We start from the raw sequence: 16,290 nt of genomic DNA, 5'->3' as shown, positions 1-16,290 counted from the left end.
TTTAAACTCTCAAATGAAAATGGGCCATATCAAGTCTACATGATGAACCACAGAGAATTTATGAAATAGAATTATGTCAGGGTCTGTGGAAATGTAAGAATTAGGAAGTCTTACTCCAATAGTTTCTTTCAGAGAGTATGCTTAATAACTTTGCAAATATTACCTTCTCACATTTGTGTCTAATCAGTTAAACCACATTATCCTCCCTCTTAGCTTTCTGATAGAAGATTATCTGACATTTAGCATTCACCAGTTTTTCTGAAAAGGTTAATAGTTCACCAGCTGAAGTTAGAACTAAACAGAATTGATCATTCCTAAAACTTTAGGTTGAAATGTGAGGGCTTTGTGTTGACAGCCTAGGGATTGTAATGAGTCTCCAGTACATTCTTAAGGCTGGTTTCTTTGCCCTGTGAATGGAAAGAGTAAAATTATAGTCTCTAGGTGTTTTCCACGGTTCTTTCACATGTAGGCTTCCCGACACCAATTAAAGAGATTATGTCATCAAGTGAAAGGAAAGCTATAACTTGTATGTTAATGCTGTGATTACTTGAGACAAGGTCACAAGACCCAATGGCATAGCAGCTGACCTTCAAAAAATTAACTTTGAGCTCAATTCCTAATTAACCTTTTTCAATACAAGAAAGTATAATTTCAGGCCATCAGCCTCCCAAAATATTCACTTTTTCTTGTACTATAAATGTGTTACCAGAATTAATTATTGGTAACTGTCAAGAGATTTTTTTCCCCCTTAACGACATAATCTTTGAGGATGAAATTTTATTTCCACTCAAAATGTTTGGTTTTCTCAGGGAGCAAAACTGCCGAAAACACACTTAAACCTCAAGAAATATAGTGTTAAAATAAGTTCATGTTGGTGTACAAAAATGTCAAATAAGTATTACACTTTGAATAATCAACATCGTGAGATTAGCAATCATGTGGACATATGGAAATATATGTACATTTTAAAAGATTATATTGAAATCCAAAAATTTTCTCTTTGATTTAATGTTCTCTGTAATTCTTATAACTTTGCTCTGCTATATCATGTGTATTTTATTCCAGAAATAGCCCTCTGATAAAAGTATTCTAATTATATTAGTTCTTATTTAGTCAGACCTGACATTAATAGCTGATGGACTTATTTCTAATAATCTCTGATGTCCTCTGGTTGAACAAAAAAAAAGTAACTTTTAAAGTATTTCTGTATAATGAATGATTGAAGGGTTTGGTCCTGATATTCATGGTTTGCCTCTGAAGATTATAAGGATTCTCTGAATAAATTATATTTACATTATTTAGTAGTTTCTCTCTTATGATCTCCATATTAAAGTGACATTTATCAAATTTTAAATCATCAAAAATAGCATTTTAATGCCATTATATAGAAAATACTTTCAATGCAACTTAAATTCTACTACTTGCTCCTTTGATCATTTTGAATCCAAATTGTAGGTAACTTGGGCCAAAATATTGTTTAGTAAATTATTCATAAACAATCCTAGCAATATTTGTATTTTTCTGTTTTACATTTTTCCCAGTTTTGCAATAGCAGTACTTTTTATTGTTAGTATTGGACAGTGCTGCACAAAATCCTGCAATAATTTAATGGAAAGAAATCATAATTATTACTCTTCTGGCTAAAATACCCCAATATTCAGGCCTGAAGTGTATCGTGGTAGAAATAGAGCAATAGACTTTTAAAAAAGAGCCCCACAATAGGCTTTCTAAAAGACTGTCTTTTTGCCATGAAATACACTGGCAGATACAAATTTTTCATATACTTTGCCTTCTGAACAGTGTACAGAGGAATACACTGCTGTTTTGTTTATCAGTTGTATTTCTCTTGGAGCATTCATACATAGCAGGATTGAAAAGAAGAGCAAGGACCAGTAATGAGACACAATTAATGTCTTGCATAGGTTTCACTCAAATCAGAAAAATGACACCAAGGACATGGTAGTGAGCACAATAGAAAACAGTGGGAGCACAGCTGGAAAAGTTGCCTTGGTATATAAGTATGCAATTGGCATCGATCCTTAGGCTTTTAGGATGAGGCAGGGGGAAAAAAATCTTCCAGCTCTCCATCCAACCTATAAAATAAAGAAACACGTCGTGTTGGAAAAGCAAACAGAAAGTGCACTTCTTAAAGTAGATTTTATGTAGGTTTAACATTGTTATAAAATTTTAAAAATCCTGGATAGGACAACTCAGAGTCCTTGTAAAATGAGTGTGTGTGTGTGCATGTGTGTGTTTATGTATATACTTGTCAATGGGGAACTGGGCTCAGAAGGAGTTTAACATGGCTATGAAATGGAATTTTCAATTTCAGGGTACAGTAAAATGACTTCTGAAATCACCATCAACACATTTGTTCCATTCCTGGTGGATTCTTTTGTACTGCCTGATTCCCTTGAATCCATTTAAAAAGAAACAGTGTTATGACAGGATTTGGGATATGTTAAATTGCTCCCATTCTTCACTCGGTGACTAGGATGACTTAGAGAGCAAATAGACATCTAATACACACTATGGACATTTACCCTTTTTTTGGTCAGCTGAAATACATATCAATGCACAAAAGGTATTAATTCTAGAAGGGTCAGTTATTAATGCATTTTATTAAATCTTAGCAGTTAAATGTGTTAAAAATATGTGTAATAGAAATGAAATAATTATTGAATTTTAGTCCTTCTCTAGAATTGTCTCTTTGGTACACAAAGGAGATGAAATGCAGGAGTTCTTTCCCCAGCTCTCATTGAACCCTATTCTACTCTTCTAAATGCCCTGGATTTGGGAAGAAGGCATTGCTCTCAAGTTCCCAAGGAGAATGCTTTCTTTAAAATATCTAGAAACCACTGCCACCCTCAGTGACTATGCATGCCAGCTGTAGAATGCCACATCCCATAAACATACACATTTCCACCATTCTCCATAACCATTCTACTTTCTTGACCCCTTTAACAGCTGTCTGCCTATTTATTAACACAACTTAAAAGTTTCACTGAATTATTCTCCATATTATTTAATGATTATTATTTTATATTGAATATTTATATTATATATTTAATTTTATCATTTAATAGATTATTCAATGAGCTATTTAAAATCCTAAAAGATGAGATGTTAAAGTGCTGCACTCAATGTGTTAGCAAATTTGGAAAATTCAGCAGTGACCACAAGACAGGAAAAGGTGAATTTTCATTCCAATCCCAAAGAAGGGCAATGCCAAAAAATGTTCAAATTACCATGCACTTGCACTCACTTCACATACTAGCAAGATTATGCTCAAAATCCTTCAAGCTAGGCTTGTTAAAGTACATGAACTGAAAACCAGATGTACAAGCTCAGTTTAGAAAAAGCAGAGGAACCAGAGATCAAATTGCTGACATTCATCGGGTTAAAGAGAAAGAAAGGAAATTCCAGAAAAAAATATATTTCTACTTCATTGACTACGCTAAAGCTTTTGATTGTGTGGACCACAACAAATAGTGGAAAATTCTTAACGAGATGGAATACCAGACTACCTTACCTATCTCCTGACAAACCTGTATGCAGGTCAAGAGGCAACAGTTAGAATCGGACATGGAACAACGGACTGGTTCAAAATCGAGAAAATAGTACAATAAGACTGTATATTGTTACTCTGCTTATTTAACTTATATGCAGAGTACCTCATGCGAAATGCTGGGATGGATGAATCACAAGCTGGAATCAAGATTTCTGGAAGAAATATCAACAACCTCAGCTATGCAGATGACACCACTCTAATGGCAGAAAATGAAAAGCAACTAAAGAACCTCTTGATGAAAGTGAAAGAGGAGAGTGAAAAGGTGGCTTGAAACTCAATCTTTAAAAAACTAAGATCTTGGCATCTGGTCCCATTACTTCGTGGCAAATAGAAGGGGAAAAAAGTGGAAGCCGTGACAGATTTTCTTTTTGGGGGCTCCAAAATCACTGCAGTTGGTGACTGCAGCCATGAAATTAAGTCTCTTGCACCTTGGAGGGAAAGCTATGGCAAACCTAGATAGCATATTAAAAAGCATCCTATGGTTTTTCCAGTAGTCATGTATGGATGTGAGAGTTGGACCACAAAGAAGGGTGCTGCTGCTGCTGCTACTGCTGCTGCTAAGTCGCTTTAGTCATGTCCGACTCTGTGCGACCCCATAGACGGCAGCCCACCAGGCTCCCCCGTCCCTGGGATTCTCCAGGCAAGAGTACTGGAGTGGGGTGCCATTGCCTTCTCCGAAAGAAGGGTGAGTGCCAAACAACTGATGCTTTGGAACTGTGGTGTTGGAGAAGACTCTTGAGAGTCCCTTGGACTGCAAGGAGATTAAACCAGTCAATCCTAAAGGAGATCAACCTTGAATATTCATTGGAAGGACTGGCACTGAAGCTGGAGTTCCAATACTTTGGCCACCTGATGCGAAGAGCCTACTCTGGAAAAGCCCTTGATGCTAGGAATGGTTAATGGCAAAAGGAGAAGAGGGCAGCAGAGGATAAGATGGTTAGATAGTATTACAGACTCAATGGACATGAGTTTGAGCAAACTCCAGGAGATAGTAAAAGACTGAGAAGCCTGGCGTGCTATAGTCTATGGGGGGTCTCAAAGAGTCAGACACGACTGAGCAACTGAACGACAACAACAGAGGTTTCACTGAATTATTCTCCACCTTATTTAATTAACAAACATTTGATGAACATCTCCTGTTTCAGTCCCAATTCAACCTCTAGTTAGCTATATCCCTTTGAGCAAAGCCCTTAACCATTCTTGGCCTCATGTCTTTTCATCCTTAAAATAAAATATTTGAAACCCCTAGTGATTCTATACGAACTCTCTTGTCTTTTGAAATCTTTTTCTGGAAAAAGACAAAGAACATATAAATAGATATTAACACATATACCTTCAAAGTTTTCCTTTAATCAATTCACTAATTGATAACCTATGTACATATGGCAAATCCCATATCAAAAATTAAACTGCAGATAAAATATCTTCACATTTCTAAGTTACGAGTGATAGGAACTAGATGGTATGACTTAGTTCCTATTATTTATAACCTCATTTCTTTCATTTAGCTAAAACATTTGAAGTATCAAAATCCAAGACAATATGGGGAGTTAGATAATCCAGTGAAATTCACTGTAATGAGATCTGATACTTATACAAAGGTATGCAAAAATGTATGTTGTTATTGTTGTTTAGTTGCTAAGTCTTCTTGTCTCTTTTGCCTCCCTATGGATTGTAGCCCACCAGGCTTCTCTGTCCACAGGATTTCCCAGATAAGAATACTGGAGTGGGCTGCCATTTCCTTCTCTAGCAAAAATGTATACAACAGATGCAAAGACAGATGCATGTATGTATGAAAAGGAAAATGTGCATGGGTACAACACTTACACATGATTTTGTTTAAGTAAAAATTGATGAGAATGTTTGGGTAGAAATGCCTTTTAATCATTATTGGTGCATGTCAAGCATGTGTGAAAACATCTGAAGAGTATTTAACAAAGGAGTTTGGGGACTTGTGGTTTACAAATCCTTTAAATCATAGCATTATGAAGTAAGACACTGTGAAGGAGAAAAAGGCTCTGGGAAGGGACAGGCTTCGTCAGTCACCTCTTTGTGGAACAGCTCAGGGTACAGCCGGGAGCGTCAGGTAAACCCAGTGGTTGCCCTGGGCTAGCCTCCCAGAGTGCCAGGCTAGGAGAAGTTGGGGAACCAGGGCTCCACAGGGAACACTAAAGGAAGACACTCGGGGACCTGGGCAGAGTTGTGCTGTTTTACAAAGATTTCCTTACAGAGAAAACAAACTCAAACGTGTATTAAGCCAGCACTTCTCTGCAATTCAGTAGCACAGTGAGAGAAAAAGAGGGAATTGGAATTTTTAAAAGTGGATTTGCAGTTAATTGTGTTACAATGCTAAGAGAAAAAAAAAAAAAAGGCCATCTTGTGGTTAGGACTCGGAGCTTCCACTGCGAGGAGCTCGGGTTCTATCCCTGGTCAGGGAACTAAGATCCCACATGCTGCACGGTGCCACCAAACAAACAAAAAAGGTTTGGAGTCCAGCTTTCTTTAAAAAGAAAAAAAAAAAAAAGGCCAACACGCATCATAGCCGAATTTAGCTTGACAGTGGACTCAAATCTTTATATTAAATACAATTATTGCTTCTATTTTAATGAAACCATGAATTCTGAATTTATTTGAACTGATACTGATCATTTTTTTCAGTCGTTAATTTTCAAATAACGTAAACACCACTGGAATAGTTGGGAACAGGGTTTACTCCGCCACCTGCTGGTCATTTAAACATACTGCTGCTTTCCGGAGCTCGTCACAAAAAAACAGCCTCAGCCCTGGTTGGTGAAAACACCTTGCTATAAGGGAGAAATCACCAGGCCTGGGTGGTGGTGGAAACAGCATTGGATTTGCCATCAGAAAGCCTGGGGCAGGCGTCACAGTTTTATCATTTCTTCTTGGCAAGCTGCCTAAGGTTCCCTCCATAACCAGAGCAACTCTCCTTTCCTTTCAATGTGACAGTTATATCCAACCCCTTAATTTCCTCCTCTGTCTGACAGGTGTTGAGACCTGCTTTACATATCTCAAATGGGAATATGCCTTTAAAACTGTAAGGAATTATATAAAGAAATATATTGGTCAGAATTAGGGGTTGAAATAACATCATACTGCCTGCAATCTGTATTTCATGTGGGCATCGTCACAAAGCTTTTTTTTTTTTTTTTTGGTATTAGCCTCAGTTTTTTTAATTTAATTTTGCATTTCATATTGGAATATAGTTGATTTACAGTAGTGTGTTAGTTTCAGGTGTACAGCCAAGTGATTCAGTTATATATATATATAACCGTGTGCTTGTAAGAACTGTAAGCTTGTTCTCTATGTCTGTGACTATTTCTGTTCTGTAAATAAGTTCATTTGTGTCATTTTTTTAGATTCCACATATAAGCAATATTATATGATACTTATCTTTCTTTGGTATACTTCACTTAGTATGACAATCTCTAGGTCCATCCATGTTGCTGCAAATGGCATCCTTTCTTTTTTTTTCTTTTTACAGCTGAATAATATTACATCATATATATATACTATATCTTCTTTATCCATTCCTCTGTCAATGGACACTTAGGTTGCTTTCGGTCACAAAGCTTTTAAAGTCCAAAATCTAACTAGAGTCACCTTAAGTCATCTCAAGAAAAATGTAAATATATAAATGCCTTATATATATTTGCAGGTATACTGATCCAGTTTCCAACTTCAGCAGACCCCCCAACCTGTATCATCCTTCCATCTTTCAAAATTACCCATTCCAATAAAATCCTGAAAAGTTCCAAAATTTGTGCTTTGCACAGAGAAAGTACCAGTAATCATAACAACAAAATTACCTTCACGATCTCTTCTAGTTATGCTGAATTATAGTTATTCAAAATTAGTCTTCATGGCGGTCAGGGGGAAAAAATGGAAATATACAAAGCATAACGGCCAAAATAGAAATGATTAAAATTGCCACATTGAGTTCTTTTTTTTTTTTCCTACCAATTTCTTGATTTCCTAGCTATGGGCTATTATTCTGGTTTTAAAAACCCCAGTAAAATTTCCACAATTTATCCTTGTGAGGGACTCTTGTTGAAATTTAATATAAATTTGCAGGTATTCACAAAAGGCAGTTCAGGCAAAATCACATTCTCGCCAGTTGCTTTATTTCTTCACATAAATATCCCTTAAAATTGGCTTTTTCATGCTCCTGAGTGGCTCTGCAGTCACTCTCACAAAACAAACATAGAATTCTGAATGTAAGCAAGCCACTAAGTCAGCTTCAGGGAGACAACGTCTTCCTTGTCACTTGATTTTGCCTTTTCTTTTTTAGAAGAGGAAAGTTTTTTTCCCCTCCTATTTGCAGACCACCCAAGAACTTTTTCGTTTTTCTCTTTTAATCTGAGAAAGGGGAGAAAAGGAGACTTGTTGCCCTTAGCAGTTCTTGGGCTTTTCTCCCAATAGGGTAAGTTAATTATTTTAACCTACTGATGAGGGGTGGCTGGGGCAGTCGAAGTGGGCGGAAGGGGGAACAGGTGTTTCAAACACCTGCATTTCTAGGCTTAATTGCTCTAAAATCTTGTATGGTCTCAACTGCATTCTCCTTTCTTTACAGAGGCTCAGGGGAGGGATTCATTTGTGGAGTTCTTGACTAATTGTAGCATAAATATGCAACCACTTTTGGCTAAACAAATTATTTTCTTTAAAGTAAAGTCCAGGTAAATTTAATTAGGAAAAAGGTGATTGGCAGGTATTACCCTGAATGCCAGGATTAAAAGTCCTACTGTTGTTAAAAGAAAAAGGCAGAGTCAACTGTCGACCATGTTCTAGTAGTTTTCTTCTCACGCCAATGAGTTCAGGTAAGGAAAACCTGGATCAATAATTTTGGAAGTCTTCATGTTGTGTGACATATATACCACAATTCCAAAAAGTAATTTTTTTCTTCAACCGAACGCATAGAAAACAGGCTTTGAAAAGATGTTAAGATAACCTATGTACCAAAATGAATATTTAACATGAAATTTTATTTTCAGCTTAATTGTTTTCTTAAACACGCATGTGTGCATGTCCCTTCAGTCATCTGATTCTGCGATCCTATGGACTGTAGTCCGCAAGGCTCCTCTGTCCATGGAATTCTCCAGTCAAGAATCCTGGAGTGGATTGCCATGCCCTCCTCCTGGGGATCTTTCTGACCCAGGGATCCAACCTGGACTCTTATGTCTCCTGCATTGGCAGGCAAGGTCTATAAAGCGCCACCTATAGTTTATAATAATTGAGTGCTTCCCTTGTGCCAGGCACTCCTTATATATATATTGTCTCATTTGATCCTCACCACCAACCTTGTGAGATATTTCCTCTTGCGAGCCTCATTCTATAGATGCAGAAGCTGAGGCATAAGGAGACTAATTAATTCCTCCAAGGCCAGTGGTTAATAGAGATTCCTACACAGGCAGCAAGGTCTATGGCTCCCATTCATATCATTCATTCACTAAAAGTCAGTCTCCCTACATTGAACGGTGGGCTCTCCAGGAATACTTCCTGTTGATCTCTAAGGGTGGTAGTGGAGAAGGAAATGGCAACCCACTCCAGTATTCTTGCCTGGAGAATCCCAGGGATGGCGGAGCCTGGTGGGCTGCCATCTATGTGGTCACACAGAGTCAGACACAACTGAAGCAACTTAGCAGCAGCAGCAGCAGCTGAGCCAAAAGATCCAAGAGTCCTGTTTTCTAGTCCTGAGTTGTGAGAACAACCCTGGGTCACACTTAATACTCTTTAGCAAATAATATGGAAAGATTCTAGAAGAAGCACAGGGCTCCAGGGTGTACCAGGCCTTGGAGCCAAGAAATCTAGATTGCAATTCTGTCTTGGAAAACTAATCATTTTGGAACGAATCCTTCTGCTCAATGAATAAGTAATCTGTGGTCCAGAGAAATTACGAGAGGTTTGGTCCAGCCTTCACAGTGGGGTTAGAGTCCAGTGCAAGATTATAATCCAGAAATACTGTTCCACAGCCAGTGCCTTTTCACGCCCAGTGACCGATTTTTCTTCCTTAGGTGAGGATAATTAGACCAATCAATTGGACCAACAATTTAATGACCTTGCCATGTGACTGACTTCTTGTGTACTGGTGAAAAGGGCACTGGAATGGAAATACAATCTGTTACTGACTTAATGGTTCTCATCAGGCAGCAGCTAAATGTGCTCACTTGACACAGAAAATCAGGTGTCAACACCGGCTGACTCTGGCAAGTAAACGTTCTGACCTCAAACAAAGGAGCCTTAGTTCTTGCTTCCGCTTTCCTTTCTGCCTGCCCATTTTCACCTGTATTTTCAGGCTGTGGAGGTATGGAAACAGGAAAAGGGGGACTCCCCACTGGAGGAACTTCCCTCTGTCCCCTGGCAGACCCCAGCTCTGCATTAGGCCTGGCTGCACCGCCATTTCCTCCTTACAGCCTGCTCCCAGTCTCCTTTACGACAATAAGTCGCCTTGGAATGGAGGTCAGTTAAGATATTTTAAAATCATGAAAAGGGACGGCTGCACAATTGCAGCCTGAGTGATGTGTCCAAGATTCCTTTGGAACACAGTAGGTCTTAAGGCAGGAGGTTATGATACAGATTAAATGATGAACTTCAGAAGAAGCCCAATGTTGCAAGGAAAGGAAGCTTACGTGATTGGTTGTATCTCAGGTGAAGGGCAGGTACACAGAAGGTTAGTGCATAACAAAATTTGAGCATAGAGAGAGCTCATCCTAGCAGCTCCTGGGTTAGTCTTAGAAGGTCCATCTAGGTGTTTTGAGTTTCTCAGATCAATAGTCCTTACCACAATACAGAGTGATCACTAATTACCTTTGCCTGCACTTGTATTATATATAGTACTAAGTATTGAACAGTAGTGCTTCTTAAACTTCAGACATACACATCAGTTATCTGGGGATCTTGTTAAAGAATCTAATCTAGGATGTTCCAGATGGGCCTGAGAGTCTGCATTTCTAACCAATTCTTAGGTGATGTTGATGCTTCTGGTCTGTTGATCCTACTTTGAGTAGCAAAGAGATGCCATAAATTGAGCTGATTATTTAAGAAGACAGTTCTGTACTATTGAATAATAGTGAATGAAAAAATGTGAAGTTTTAGGGGAGGATTTTTTAAAATATTAATTGCACTTTTGCATATATTCTGCTAACACTGTGTGGCTTGGCTTATATTTTTCATATATTTAAACTAGTTGAAAGAATGTGAACCAAAAAATTGCTAAGTCTAACTCATATGTTTATAAAGTTCTTGTTGACTGTGATGTATAAGTCTGCATTATAGATGTTTGAAGGGTTTAAGAGAATCAGATATGCTGAAGTTACAACTGTAGTTTGAAAAAGTAAAGGGAATTTGAATAACTATATAAAGTGGCATAAAACTTTAGGGGAATTTGATCTTTAGGTAATGTGTTTGGGAGTGTTCTCTCTTTTCTTCTTATAATCTCTCAATGCTCAAATTTTGTTATGCACCAGCTTTTTACATACCTGCCCTTCACCTGAGATACAACCAATCACATAAGCTTCCCTTCTTTGCGACATAAGGCTTCCTCTAAAATTTCTCATTTAATCTGTATCATAACCTTCTGCCTTAAGACCTAGTGTGTCCCAAAGGAATCTGATATTTTAAATTTAAATTAATTAAATATTAATCAAAGAATTAGAGAAACATTTAAGTAATTTGTAAATTAAAAATTATAATGAAAATGGGAAAATATTGAGAATGGAATGACAATAAAATATTACATATAAAAACTTGTGGGATAAAGCTAAATCGATAGTTATAGAAATATGCATAGTTTCTAATACTTAACATTAGAAATGAGGGAAGGATGAAATTAGAAGTTAGAAAAAGAATAACAGGATAAATTGAGAAAGAAGAGAAAGAAAATAATAATAAAGAGTATAAATTAGTGAAATAGAAAACAAGGAGAATCAACAAAGTCTTAAATCAGCTATTTGAAAAGACATAAATTTTGAATTTCAGTAAGGACTGATCAAGTAAAAGATAGTGGGCACAGAGAAGCAAAATCAGGACTGAAAAGGAAGCACAACTACTGATGCTGCAAAGATTTTTTTTTTTAGTTATGAGGCTATATAAACTGTGGCAAATACAATTGAAAACAGGAGAAATGGAAGAATTCTTTAAAAGGAATATAAATTATAAAACTGACTCAAGAAAAAATGGAAAACCTGAATTGTTCTATCAGCATAAAAGAAATTGAATAAAAAATTCCTCAGAGTTTGAACACAACTCCTTGCTTTTAACAGTTTAGCAAACATGAAGGGCGCATAGAAAAAAAAGAGAGAGAGAGAGAACACTCCCAAACACATATCTAAATGGAAATTCCAGGTGGATTAGAGACTTCAGGGTGAAAGGCAAATGTAGAAAGCTCTTAGAAGATGAAGATGGCATGAGGAACTATTTTTTAAACAAGTCATTAACTGCACAAACTGTGGAGGCAAAAATGGGCAGAAAAGTCAAAATACCACAAGGAGAAAACCTGGAGGTAATATTTTATACTCCCCGAGTTGGCAAAAAATTTAAAAGTACGACCAAAGCAAGTGTTTGCAAGTATGTGGAGGAACGGAACTTCAATACACTGCTGGTGGGAGTGTAGATTTTCATAACCACTTGGGAAAATAATTTGGCCTTATCTTAAAAAATTTAAGATATTCATGCTATATGACCTGGCCGTTAGATATATGCACAAAGGAAAATGATATATATGCACCGGGAAACATGTAGGAAAAGATTCATAGCAGCAAAATCCATAATGGTTAAAAAAAAAACAACCTGGAAACAACCAAATGTTCATCCATAGAAAAACAAACTGTGATACTAGTCATGAAAGTGAAAGTTGCTCAGTCGTGTCAACTCTTTGCGACCCCATGGACTATACAGTCCATGGGATTCTCCAGGCAAGAATACTGAGTGGGTAGCTTTTCCCTTCGCCAAGGGATCTTCCCAACCCAGGGATCAAGCCCAGGTCTCCAGCATTGCAGGTGGATTCTTTACCAACTGAGCTATCAGGGAAGTCCGATACTAGTGGTACCACAGAATATTATACAATACTGAAAATGAACGGGCTGAAGGAACACACAGTACAGATGAATGGCAGGAACACAACGTCACAGATGAATCTAAACCTCGTCTCCCAAGCCCCGCCGGAGCCCCACCCCCTACCGGAAGCCGTGGGCAGCTGCCCCACGTTTCTTCCCTGAACTTCCACTGAATTTACTGTCAGGACCTGACGTTTTGTGATGCACTGTTCTCCACGTAAATTTCCTCCAGCAAGTATCAATACATAGTGAGCTCCCCTTAAGTGAGTGATCTCCCCTTAAGTGAGCGAGACTATGGGAGGTGCTACAAGGGTGCAGAGATGCACGTAAAATAGTCCCCAGTCTCCAGTTCTAAAGAGTAAGCTATCAAAACGCTGGGAAAATAGGCAGAGCTTTGTGGCTGAAGCTGCTCTCCCAAAAGGCGTAAAGCGCCGGGTGGTCAAGCGGTTTGGGCGTGGTCCTGGTGCCATCCCACACACCAGCGGTGTGACCTGGGCCAAGTCATTTTACTTTTCTGTGCTTTTGATTTCCATCTGTAAAGGCACAGTGGTGCCACCCACTTCCTGGGTCGTGGTGCGGGCTACATCAGATGATGCAGAATGGTGTGCTGAGGGCACTGTCTGGCACAGAGCAGGCACAGGGGGGAACCAATGCTTACTGTGTGCCTATTAGCAGTGCAGATGGCTAGGATTTCAACACGTGGAGATGGTGTGGGCAGGAAAAGTTGCCTCTCTTGAATAGTCGAGTGTGCTGGAGCGCAGAGTTGAGGCAAGAGGAGAAGGGTAAGGTGAGTGGCTGGATCTACCTTGGAGACAAAGGCTGCATCTGAATTAAGTGTGTGCCTTGTCCTGTGGGAGAAGGTAGCGGGCAAGGTGGCCAACTGGACCCTGCTTGTCTCTAAGAAGGAGGAGTCCCTGTGTCCCTATGGAGAGAGAGTAGAAGCAGGGTAACTGATTAAAACCACTGAAAATTGTACTGTTTTGGCCGTAGTACAAAAATAATAATGCCATTAATCGTTGGAAATTGTAATGATAGTATGTTTATATTTTGCTTTTATGGAAACAAAAATAAATAAATAAAATTTGACATAGACTTCTACTGTATAGCTTTAACTGCAATTTCATTAGTAGTCAAAATTTCCAATAATGTTGTTGATAATCATTTTTATTGCTAAAACTGAGTAGCAAATATTAATATTAGAAAATCTCATCACATAAGAATCTGTGAGAGTGGCCCAGTGCTATCAGTTACAGACCTGGTTAGCATTTCCTGACCCACTTCCCTATCCTGGGAGGTAGGCAAGGGGCTGGGGGATGCTTAAAACCAGGACTTGCCATGCTGTTTTGACCTAGAAAATGCTTTCTTGGTTTTATTTTAAAATTATATGGTAAATAGGTTTGTCAAACCTAAACTATAAAAAATTACAGTTTTCATCTAACAACAACAACAAAAAAGGCAAATTGACTTGCTTCATAGTCTTTGCAACATCTTTAAAAGCTGTAATGTTTGCCCAATCCACTTTGGTGCCCATGCTGGACTAGAAAACCCCGGAAAGAGGCTCTTAGCTTTATCAACTAAAGAAGTAGAAAAAGGATCTGTTCCCGTTACATATAGTTTATTCTGGGCCTTTGAGTCTCTTTGTGACCCTGCCAAAAATAAACATAAAATAATTAGGAGTAAATATTAATGAAGTTTATTCTCTTTGTGATTTTCCTGGCAATTAACATGGAGCCCTCTAGAGTTTAGATGAGATGGGTGGCAGCTTCTATGACTAACAGATATAGACAACAAAGCAAGAATATAGACAACAAAGAAGGAAGATTTCTTTGTTTCATAACTAATAAATGAAAAACCTTTCCTCCCCTTTTCTAAATACCTGACTTTTCCTCCTAAGAATTCTCAAGATTATGATTAAGTCTCACTCACTGAATTCGCAAGTCAATAAACCTAGAAAATGTATTGAATTGTTCATTGTGATATAACCCACTTATAAATTAATTGTAAGAGAGTAAATCTTCCCATAATAAAACCAATGTTTTTCTTGCATTCTACTTCTGTGAACTACTAAAAATAAATCTGCGTATTTGACTCAACTATAGATTTGTTTTGAAAATCTGAAAGACTGAATTTTGCTAAGTACAGATGTTGCTTATTTCCATTTCCTGGGTGTTACCTAGAGAATGTGCAAAGAAATATTTGTAACCTACCAGTAAATGCTAGAAAATATGCCAGGAAGTTTGCAGTCATATAAGATGTCTAGGTATATTGACAAAGAAACACATTCCTTCTTAAAAATGAGTTTCAAAAAGATTTCTTACTTTTATAATGCATTGTAATGCTACAAATAAAAAATCACCATGGTTTCCTTTCTTTAAAATAAATAATATATAGGTATTTGAGTTTTCACCATCAAACACCACAGCTTATGAGATAGTTCAGAATGCAATGCAATTATATGACCTCCACAAATGCTCCATTGAAATGGAAATAATGGGAGTTGATCACACTTCCTACTGAAGAATTCCCAATGCTCTGTTAATGATAGAAACCCTATTTGTTGCTCTGACTTAAACACACAAGTACTCACAGTGCAAAAATACAGAAGTTTAACCATGTACAGTCACTAAGCAACAATGAGGAACATTTATTGAGAGCGTGCTGTGTGCCTGGGTACTTCATGTGTAAGCACTTCTCTCATTTAATCATAGCAACCTGATGAAGTTGATACTATTGTCATCGTGTCCATTTTACAAATGAGGAAACTGAGATGTATGCAAGAGAATGGTCCCAGATCACAGTTCTCTGAGATACAAACTGCTCACCACTCGGCAGCTCCATGTCCCAGAAAGCTCAGATACAATGACCAATGCTGCCAAATGCTGGCCTGGAGTGGACTTTGCACAGAGTGGTGATGGATCAGTGCTTGCAGAGCAGAAAGAGCTCATTCCATCTCCTCTTTCTAGAGACCTTTCTAGAGACGTGAGAAAGACTCAGGTAGATGGAGTGAAGGAGCTGGGGCTCCACCTCCTGCTCTTCTCTCTGCTGCTCTTTGCTCTACACTGCTTTTTTTTTTTTTACAAATGTACCGGTTTTATTGGCCTCTACTCAAACAGCTTGGCTATTGGCAAAACTAATGGAAGGAGAAGTGAAGTGAAAGTCGCTCAGTCCTGTCCTACTCTTTGCAACCTCATGGACTATACAGTCCATGGAATTCTCCAGGCCAGAATACTGGAGTGGGTGGCCGTTCCCTCCTCCAGGGGATCTTCCCAACCCAGGGATTGAACCCAGGTCTCCCACATTGCAGGTGGATTCCTTACCAACTGAACCACCAGGGAAACCCAATGGGAGGGGAGCTTTACTATTAATTCAAAGTTGCAAACTAGGGGTTTCCCAAGTTCAAGTCCCCTGTGTCAGGCATTAGCTATCACAGCTAATCAGGATCATCACCATGACTAAGTGGCTGATAGATCTTCTATTCTGGGGAACAGGATTGCATCATCAGTTTCTCTGTTGTTGATATTATTACATAGAAGTGAGTCAAATCACTGCCTAAAAAGATCTAAAACATCTGATTGGCTGGACCATAACTTAGTCATTTTGTTCATCTAATATGGCTTAGACCAAGAGAAAACATCCTGCCCAATAGCTGTT

The 16,290-nt window shown here is 38.2% G+C and overlaps 1 protein-coding gene and 1 long non-coding RNA gene across 4 annotated transcripts in view; one reads left to right on the top strand and one right to left on the bottom strand.

Annotated features, from left to right (window-relative positions):
* LOC145513432 (uncharacterized) overlaps positions 1 to 16,290 on the top strand; it is a 78,235-nt gene that overhangs the window by 41,432 nt on the left and 20,513 nt on the right. The window lies entirely within an intron of this gene.
* Positions 1,910 to 16,290, bottom strand: part of PPM1A (protein phosphatase, Mg2+/Mn2+ dependent 1A) — a 102,367-nt gene continuing 87,986 nt past the window's right edge. For 2 of the 3 annotated variants that reach the window (XR_014059381.1, XR_014059387.1), the window contains one exon: positions 1,910 to 2,093. The gene's annotated coding sequence lies outside the window, so the exon portion shown is untranslated. Of the gene's footprint in view, positions 2,094 to 13,297; positions 13,562 to 16,290 lie in introns of all 3 variants that reach the window. The other variant, XR_014059383.1, reaches the window with a different exon arrangement.

The sequence above is a fragment of the Giraffa tippelskirchi genome, chromosome 7, assembly GCF_054371585.1.
Source record: "Giraffa tippelskirchi isolate mGirTip1 chromosome 7, T2T-mGirTip1v1.2.pri, whole genome shotgun sequence".
In the NCBI taxonomy this organism is placed as follows: domain Eukaryota; kingdom Metazoa; phylum Chordata; class Mammalia; order Artiodactyla; family Giraffidae; genus Giraffa; species Giraffa tippelskirchi.
Note: the sequence above shows the minus strand (reverse complement) of the source record. Positions and strands in the feature narration are given on the sequence as shown.